This window comes from Brachyistius frenatus, unplaced genomic scaffold (assembly GCF_029030835.1).
Source record: "Brachyistius frenatus isolate BFR_SWC_R1_liver_20210118 unplaced genomic scaffold, ASM2903083v1 Contig_4, whole genome shotgun sequence".
NCBI classification, from domain to species: Eukaryota; Metazoa; Chordata; class Actinopteri; family Embiotocidae; genus Brachyistius; species Brachyistius frenatus.
The window spans coordinates 4529228-4539670 of record NW_027210603.1 but is presented as its reverse complement, the minus strand read 5'-3'; the positions used below and the strand labels follow the sequence as shown (position 1 = coordinate 4539670).

The 10443-nt window shown below is 38.0% G+C and overlaps 1 long non-coding RNA gene across 1 annotated transcript; it reads left to right on the top strand.

Annotated features, from left to right (window-relative positions):
- Positions 1 to 25: 25 nt before the first annotated feature.
- LOC138628459 (uncharacterized) lies at positions 26 to 3258 on the top strand. The gene is made up of 4 exons (XR_011311462.1): positions 26 to 93; positions 424 to 719; positions 931 to 1063; positions 1247 to 3258. It is a non-coding gene; the product is annotated as an uncharacterized lncRNA (long non-coding RNA).
- The last annotated feature ends 7185 nt before the right edge of the window (positions 3259 to 10443 follow it).

Here is a 10443-nt window from a genome sequence, read left to right as displayed (position 1 = left end):
ACTGACACGTCACCGCGCGCTGACGTCACTTTCCTGCGACACTGTGGATTTTCCCTAAAACGGAGACGAAAGCCTTAACGTTTTACCTTAAAGGTTTTACCAGTATTTTAATGTCATAGGATGTATTGTACCTCATAGTATTTGCATCCTGCAAGCGCCTGAACAGATATCTGATAACTCGTCGCTTTGACTCAGTTAATGTGGCGAAAATCTTAAAACTGAAAAAAATCTCTTAACTATAATAACTTAAGTGCAAAGAGTCTTAAGTGGAAGCCTTTACCTGAGGGTTTCATGATCCTGATGAGTAGTAGTGTTGAATTTACTTACAAATTTTATGATCAGTTTTAGGCATGTTTTGAGGGACGAGCTGTACATACAGCTAAGCAATAACGGATAATCAATCTGTGTGTGTTTCTCTTTCAGACTAATGCCACTGCAGGCTCCTGAAGTGATGAGCAGCAGGAAGCGAAGACCTAACTGGACAGACCAGGAGTGCTTTCTTCTTGCACAGGCTGTGCAGGAGAGGAAAAGCATAATCAGAGGAAAGTACAGCACCGGAGTATCAATACCAGACAAGAGACAAGCCTGGGAGGAGATAGTCCACATCATCAACGCTGCCTTTCCTCAGGCTCAGCGTACAGTTTCAGACTGTAACAAAAAGTGGGAAAATCTACTCGCAAAGACAAGGGATGAGATCAAACGGCAGAAAAGGCAACCGGGTGAGAAAAATCAGCAGTTTGTTATCAATAAAAAGTTTTTAAAATAGTATCATCAAATCTATGATCAACAGCTGGTGAAGTAAGCTGAAGCTCTGAATGTGAGGATGGATTCAGAAAAGAAAGAATGAGTTTAAAACTTGGAGGAAAACATTTGCTTTCTGTTTATATGTTAAATTAATTTATTAGATAATGTATAATTTCTCATTCACAGATGAAGACCCATCCCCTGAACAGTTCAATGCTGTGACCCAGATAGTTATTTCTGTGATGAATCTCTCCAATATGCTGCAACAGGACAGAGAAGACTCTTCAGTCTCAGAGCTCATGGAGACTCAACAAAAAAGGTAAAAGCCTATATATATATATTTTTTGTTGTTGTTGTTGTTAGTGTTTGTATCTACGATTAAATCATAGTGAACTCTGTGGGATATTCAGAGAAACAGTGACATTATTTTAGGAAAAAGATGTTCCAATTAGTTTATAAAATATGATTTATACGACAAATGTTTGGACAAACTTTTTTCCAGATGTGATGAAGATGGACTGACAGAGCAAAGGCTGCCTACATATCCAGGTCCAACATTCTCCCCAGCAGAACAAAAAATTGATTTTGCTAACGCGGCTAAATCCCTCACGGTGCGATTTAGCCCTCCTCATGCTGCCGTCTTCTCCCACTCTGGAGAACACCTGCATACTTCTTGCATTACCTCTCTGCCGTCAACGCACTGCACAACTTTGCAGGAGCGAATGAACTTGGAGATGTCCGTGCTGAGAAGACAAGAGGAAGTCCTCAAGCTCCAACAGGAATATTACACACTTAAAATCAAGCTGATGAAAAAGCAGGTGGACGAGTCCCTCCAGAAGGACTGAAACAGTTTCGCGCCTGAATGCAACTTGTGCCTGCCGGTGAAATGTGACCACCAAAAATTTTTCTGTTCTCCAGTTAAAATATTTTACATTTTCTGTAAAGTGAGGTGTGGAGAACCAATAAAAACAATATTTAATCTGATTGTAGGCTCACAATATATATATATATATATAGTATTGCTTTGACAAACAAACAGCAGGTTGGTTTAGTTTTGTCACTCTACAGAGCCTGCATGGCCACAACTGTGAAAAATATCTTGTGACCTGATCAGTTAGTTACATTCATTTGCCAGTTCGATTTATTTTACAGAAAGCTGGCAGTAATGAAAGCCACCAACGTGCCAAATGTTGGTCTGAGGATTTATGGTCCACTGGATATAGTGGATGGTTTCAGATGCCTTTTTTGGAGCCTTGCTCTCAGAGACTGTGCCATTTCTGTGCGAAGCCATGTCAATGCGGTCTCTATGTTTGAATGAGGAAATGTTTTTGTGTGTTTAGCTTAAGTTGTAAATTTTCTGTGAGAAAGTATTTTGTTTTAGAGTGTATTAATGGTCCAACAGCATGTTTGTCTGCACCAGGCATCTATATTAAGTATTACCACTTTGCATTCTGGCAGATGATGATGATCACGAACCAAAAGGAATCAAATTGGATTATTCAAGCGAGAACTTTTTTTTGTTGCTGTACTTGATTGTACTCGGAACAAATGTGTTCTTAATTTATTTTTAATGTACTGTGGTTGCTAAAATAATGTGCTTGTCAGTATAAAGTGGACTGTATCGTGTTACAGATTTACAATTTATTTTTGGAGTTGTTAAAAAAAGTAATCCAGTGCATGGATCTTGTGTTGCCTGTTTAACGTATGTCAATGTACATTTTGTATGTTGAAATTCTTGAAATAGATTTCTGCTTTTTCTCCTCACCACAGTTTGTTGTGCGAAAAGGAATTCAAAGATGTATTGCCTCTAATTTTGTATTATCATACTGAAACAGAAAAAAAAATTACTGCAGTACAGTGAAAAAGTGCTTACGAATATTGTATTTATTTTAAACTTCACTTTATGACCATATTAAGGGGGAAAGTGTGTTTATCATGTGTTGCTTTAAGCATACACTGTTTAGAATCACGGTCTGAAAACACTGATTTAATTTAATATATAGACAATATGAGTTAAACATCCTCCATTATTTTTCAGTCTTGTGCTTTTTCTGTTATTGTACTGTCTATTGTATTGTAGTGGTACACTAAGTGCATTAACAAAGATGACAACAAAAGTTAATCAATCTTGAAATATTTTCCCCAGGTCACATGTCTCACCTGACTGAAAGTTCAACTATTAAAGTCCTCAACTTTTTAAATCAGATTTTTCTTTTGTAGAAAGTATAATTTGTGTTTTGCTTGCAGAAAAGTGTCAGAGTCATATGAATAGTTCAATGCTGTGGGAAATGTAGTTTATTTGCTGATTCATCCCATTTACTGTTAAGTGCAAATTTGGAAGCTGTAAATGTTTGACATATTCATAAAAATCAAACTTGATCATGCCAATGTAAGTAAAGCTAAAATAATGTCCTGTCTAGACAAATGTAGTAATTTGTAGGTAGTATTTCTCATAAATCTGTTTATTTGTAAGTGACTGGGGTTGGCACCCAGATATAAGCAGAGGGGCCCAGAGTGTTGAATAAAAGTCTGTTATTTGCTGTGTGGTTTGCTCATTTCCTTTGTTAGTGTTGTGCCAGACTGTGTTACAGCTGAGTGCTGTGACTGTCTCTCCATTTCTGCTTGTTCAGCATTAACAACACATCTTTTTTTTTTTTTTTTTAGCTGCGAGTGTGGAAAGAGAGCAGCTTTTTAAAGGACCAAAGTTATGGGCGCAAGCTAAGGGATGATTGCATTTGTGATACAAAATCTGTTGCAAGTAGTCTAACCAAGCATTAAAGTTTCCTAACTTTTATCTTACCACAGGATAAAACACACTAATTGAGCTTTCTGCAAGCTGTACTGGGCTAGAACAGAGCTGGATGATGGGGTGATGATTCAACAACTGATTTTATCTCAATAAGTTAGATAGAATTACACTTTATTCCTTCATGTGCTGGAAAGTTTTCTCTATCACTCATAATATCCAACAATGTGGTTCCTAAACTTTATCTATTGATTATTATTTATGTTAGGTGTCAGATGAGCTCAACCCCTTCACCTGCACCACTCAAATATGGTCTTTTTAAGGATAAATTGGATGTTATTAACACAATTGATTCTTACTTTTTTATCACTGTTTTGTTTGAGTTGGTTAAAAGTAATAATAAAAAAAGTAGTGTTCCATTATTTTTATCCAGCAATTGACTTTTTGGTCATCACCTCAACTATTTATTCATTGCTCTTCATTGGCTATTCATTTCCCTGAAAACATGGATATATGTTTAACTCTGTCTTTTGGCAAGAATATATATTCTTTTTTAATCAAATCACAATTTCTCTGAATTAATTTCATTCAGAGTAGTTAAAACTTTCCACTTACACCCCCTATAAACTGCTGAGGTGCTCCATTGGGTACACTTCTGATTGGGAACGACTCCTCTAAATGATTATTTCTCTTCCACTTATCTGAAGACATGAGCCTTGGCTGCTCTTTGACCTTTGAGCTCTGCTTGTGTGGATGTTTTTTTTTCTGCTGCTTCTTTATTTGCATTAAATATGTTCCCTTCAAAATAGGAGTATCAGCTACAGAAAGAATGTATATATTTATAAATAAATACATACAAAATAAAATAAAAAATAAATGTTAAAATAATGTAAAACATTCTGATAACGCACTGATGATAACCTAAAAACTGAAAGTACAGGAGACTGCGCATTCTTTATCGAATTCCTTGTTACTATCTCTCCGTGGATGACGCGTCAGTGATGGTATCCATTCCCCGGTCCCTGACAGACGAGCCATGTTTCGGAGTGTCCTCTGGGCAGTCCACTTAACTCCCTGAAAAGGAACCCCTTAATCTCCACTTTCTCTTTGTTTGGACCATTATCAGACCTGTCAGTCCTGGTTGCTTTATCTTCACAAGACTCATCTACTGGCTGTTTGACGTTGGCTTAATTATATCAAAGGCCCTTATCTCTGCTTTGCCTTAGGATTGCATCCTTCCTCTGACTCGCTAGAATGGTCATAGGTCTGATAAGAGGATCCCTTATTGGGGTGAAAACCCCTGTTTTGGTTCACAGCTTTTTTATACATGATGCTGAATGTTTTCCTGTTGTGTTTTGCTGAGCTGAGCATCTCAGTGTGCTGTTTTTTCGGGTTCGTATTGTTTATTGGGGGGGGGGGGGTGTAGTCTGAAACCTGAGCTAATGGCACAACAATATCCCATCAGCCACCATTGATCCAGTTTGGAGATAGTCCCCTTTGATGGCAGTTAACTCTGTCTTTTGGCAGTAGTCACTTGAAATAGTATGCAGGAATGTCATACAGCTTGATCTGATGAAGAGCAATTAGATGGGAGGGAGCTGTTGCCTTTGAGGTGGAAGCTTACCTGCCACACCCTGCAGGCTTACAAATAGGCCGCTGGACACGTCCCAAAATGTGTGAGGGCAGTCTCTTCTCTTCCTTCTCCGGGTGACATATGGTCTGACAGGATCTGACAGGTGGAGACAGAGAGAGAAATATTGGCCAGTGTGTTAAATTAACTCATTAAGTTTGCTTTGGTTCACATTATGACGACAAAACAAATAGAAAAAGCCTTTTAAATGAGACAACTGGTACCAGGACAGATTGTTTGACTGAGGTGATAATCATCTGAGTTTCTGTTTTTGCTTTGTGATGTCATGTCAATAACAATAGCGCTTCATGTGTATTATATTATGTGTATTATATGTATTATATGTAAATAAACTCTGTTTATGTATAGCTTTTTGCACATGTCTGTTCGTGTTAGGCTGTGAGAAAGTGATCATGTGCAGTATTTCAGGGTTCTGTGCTCTGTACATGGGTTTGCAAGTCTGAGAATATTTAGATGTTAATTCTTTCTTACCATCATAATAATCAGAATCCAGTTTTTGCATATGAATCATAAGTATTGCATGCAAGGTCATGTACATGCAAGTTTCCTGGAAAACTAATCATGGAAAAGACATGCAGCTTAGCTGCTGTGACCAACAAAGAGCTACCCATAGGTTGAGTTTAGATGTTGCAATCACAAATTGGATTTTCCATAATGCAGTCGCTGTTACAAACGCTTAACTTTATTTAGAATAGAAAGGGCATTGCCCATTACCAACAGGCTTCAGGCACAACTCCCTGCTCCAGGGATTAACCACAATTTATGCTTTTATTTTGCTGGCGTGGTGACAGCCAAGAGAAGGAAAGTTTCTCAAAGACTTGGTTACAAAGCAAATTAGCCTTTACCCACTTATTTTATTTTGTCTTTCTCTCACCACAAGCACAAACTTTAAGAAACTACGTTTCGGACACTGCATGACAAGACTGTGGCCATCAATGTTATCATTGTGTCTTATTTTGTTTATTCTTGGCACAAAACCAGTCATTTGGTTTTTGGTCTCCATCAGTTTGGAGGTCATTTTACAAAAACTGTGGATATGCGAGTTTCAAATATGATATAATCATGACATGGCCACAGAAAGAAAGTCCAGATTTAAGCATTCTGGATATGGTTGACTTGATCATTTTCCACAACGGTCTTCAGAAATGGACAGCAATTGCCCCACCAATGAAAGGGGATCCTCTTTGTAATTAAAGCCAGTAGAAAATTGGATAATTTTTTGCCTGGACAGCTTTCACATTCCAGCCTAATATGGCATTGGAGGCTTTTGAAGTTGCTGTCTTGGCAGTCCCAAATTATACCTTTCATCAGCCAATCATAAGAAAATGGCAACCTGACATTCCCAATCACAACTTACTTCTTAGTTGGAGTCTATGTAATCAAGGGGGAGTGCATGATACCCACCGACAAATCGACTATGAACTCACAAAATGTTTTACTTTTAAGATGAAAATGAAACCTTTACTTCATCTACGAAACGTCTGATATATGTAATTATCTCTTTACTTCTTACTGGTTCAAATGATCACCTTTTCAGTGAACCCTGAGTAATGCTACTTATTCTAACATAAATGCAAAGACTTGTCTGATGTAAACTGTCACCATAACAGCAAGCAGGACATTAAAACTGATATCTTAAACAGGTTTTCAGTCTTTGAGTACCTTTTGTGACCGCTGGGGTTTTCATTATAGCTGCAATATCATGGATTCAGGTTTGACTGGGGGCCTTTGTCACATAGAATTTACCAGACTGGTATCACGACAAAGCGTTTACTACACCTGTCAGTGCACCGCAGGATACTGTGTCAGTGTCACATTTTACCTCAACTAGGCATGACAAATACATGTATGATCAGGGAGGGATGTCATGGAACAAAGGTCAAAGAGGGACTGGTAATCGAGTCCATGAGAAAGCAAACGACGAGTAAGTTATTTACAAAACATAAAATATTTTGTGTATGTTAACTAACTTTCGTGATGTACTAGCTTTACTTATTTAAAATTACTCATTAACATGATCTTATCTTAACCCTAACCAAGTGGTTTTTGGGCCTAAACCTAAGTTACCTTATTTTTCACGCCTACGTGGGACAAAATGCGACATTGACACGTCACCCTCTAGTGGACTAATGAGTGTATTACATATTTCTGCACGTTACCAGGATGAATTGACGCAAAAAATGCATATTGTCTTCTTTTTTCAGAATGAAATCCAAGCATGTGCATTTTCTTTCACAACCTAATATTAACCATGCTCAATATTATAACCATATAAGTTCACAGTCGTTCAACCTCTACAGTTGATTTATTTTCCTGTTAACCATGGAATAAATGTCGGCTGGACTAAAGGGTTGCATCGTGTCATTATAAATATGCGTAAGTCCAACCAAAAACACAAACAGGCTTAGTGTAATATTAAGTCACCAGGTTGTACTCGTCAGAATTAATTTAAGTTATGTTGCCAGCATTGTAATGGTAATTGTAGTGTTGCTTTGCCCTCTGAGCTCAAGTTCACAAAAAAAGTTTCTTACAACTTCTGCACGGCCGCTCAATTATGACTTTACACAGTTGACACAGGCGAGTACATTCACAATGACACAATGGTCCTTGAGGAATGAAAAGCTCAATGGAAGCATTGACAGAGTTGGATACTCTTCGCCCCATTGCCTCATCCTCACTGGACAGCTGTAATGTTAAAAAAAAATCAGTGTGAAGTGATAAGGAATTACGGGTGTGAGCGCAGGCCGGCGAGTACACTGACAAAATGTATTTTATAATAAGGCTATTATACTGTGGCATAATAGGTAACATACAGTGTGCTGCAATTTTCTCATCCACCACTATAATACTATTTAATTTTTGTACAACCTTTGTTGACCCACATCAAAAAACAAAGTCCTCCAGCGAGACAGTTGGCCAGTTGAGGTCAATTAAACTCGTGCTCTACTGCAGAGAGACAGTTGGCTGACCAGCGTAACCCCAAAACAATAGCAGCTATTATGCACCGTCAGGCATGTCTACTGTACAGGCACGTACTCCTGCCCCAGAACAAACCAACCTCCTCAGAGACGCTGAAATGAATGAACTAATCTGTGTTTTGGTGGTTTCTCCCATTCTTAACCCCGGGCTCTGGCCAAGGCCAGGACATTGTAAAAGACTTCATGTATTTATAAATAGGCAAGGACAAAAAGGAATAGAGAGGAAGGAGCCGAGCAGACGACTGAAACCATATGGAACTGATGGAGAGTAACTCATCTTGTGACAACGTAGCACGCAGCACCCATCTCACTGGCCTCCCACGCCCCCGAGTCTCACTCTGTCTCATGTCACAACCGTTCACGAAAGACTGCAATCGGAGAAGGTCAGTCGGTGCTGGGGCCAAGAACAAAGTGATTTTGATTTTCAAAAAGTACATGCGGGATCTGAGGAGGAAATGGTTTTGCCGCCAAACACTCAATTACACGTAATTACAATAATTCAACCTTGGAGGATGGTTTATTCCATTTTATTATGAGGCTCACTCTTTCATGTCTCATAGAAGGGAGGAGGAGGGGTGCGTCCTAGAGGAGTGACAGGGACTATGTGAAACAGATACTTGGTCCCTCATCTGAATGCTTTCATTCTTTCCTTTTATGTCCTGCACGAGTTAAGCCCATGGGCAATTATTTCTTTCTCAAGATTATATTAAGATATAAGGTCACTCTTCACACGCACTAAATGTCTGACCTTCTACAAAGGTAACTTTCAGTATCCTCAACATTTGGAATAATTGGAATAATATTGGTATTAAATGTAAATAGAGTACAATGAATGTAATTGTTTGTCTGTTTCTTGGGCACTCATAGGAAACAGATTTTTTTTTTTTTTTAAAGATTTGAAGCCACTGGGTTCAAGATAACATGAATATGGATTTAGATTAAAAAACACTGGATAGTACATTTCCCACAATGCAACTTTCATTAGACCCTCCCTGCCACCTAAACCCCCAGTTCTTTGCAGCACCTGCAGTTTGTAATACAGGCTTTCTGCCAAAAGTTTTGAATCTCAAACCCTTGGTCATCCAGGTAATTTTGTCAACCGTTAAAAAAGCAGGTCCAAGCCGTGTTGGACTCTTCATTAAAAATTTTGCTTTAAGCAGTCCCCTTACAAATAGTGATCTTGCCATTACAATAATTAATGCAAATTCAGGCAATCTCTGCAATGTTCGTGGGAGCTCGCAATTTTGCAAAATTCACGCAATTTTTCCACAAAAATGGGAGCTCTGCTGAAGACGTCCCGATACAAAGTAAACCTTACCAAAAATAACAGTCAGCAAGTCTCTGCTCGTTCTGCTCTCATCATCAAACAAACCAGCTGTCAAAAGAGACTGCACTTTGTTTTTGTGCATACAATAATATTAAATTAATACTATTTAAACATTTAAGCCCCTAATCTTTTTTACAGCAGATGTAGCCTTTGTATGCTATATCACAGTCTCAGACTGTTTTGTAAAGTTCCATAATTTCATAGATTTATTTTTGTATTTTCAAGCCCTTTGTTTCTTTAAGTTAAAAAAAAAAAAAAAAAAAATATAACTAAAATATTTGTGATTTGCAGTATGTTCATTATCAAAGGAAGTGATTATATCCAACTCTTCATTAAGTACTAGTTAAAACGAATCGCAATGTTTTTTTTTTCCAGACAATGTGTTACCTCCCACAAAAGAAATCTGATAAATCTCAGCAAATTACCAATTTCTGAGAAAAGTCACCAACAAATTTTGCATTTTTTATTTTTTTTAACAATAAACAAAAAAAACTCCAAAATCTTAGAGGGACTGTTTAAATTTAATCAAGTGATACTATGCGCATGCTAATGAAGACAAAGTGCATATAGTGCATACGGGACCATTAAGATCTCCTTAGTGCCTAAAACCAAAAAAAGAGTTTTTCCTCCAAGACCAATCGAAAAAATATTGTACAGAAGACATGTCGACCTGTTGTTCACTGTCAATATCTGATGCTGGATTACGTTTATTTTAAACTCAAAAAGCATCTTCTTTGGTGCAAAAGCTCTGACTTGTTCACTTTGTGTGTTTTTCACTCAACAGTGGGTGATTGTGCATTTCAACTGAAGCATCTTCACAGAGTACAAAGGTCTTCTCACTGCTGAAGCCAAGAAGTCAGTCCAGGAGCTCGCTGCTGTAAGAGTTTGTAGAATTTTCCTGTCTCACTGTAAATTTAACCTTCTATTAGAACAACACTCTCAAATATGAGCCCACTCAGTGTGGTAGGGTCTGACGGCTGAACAGCCAGGTCTGCAC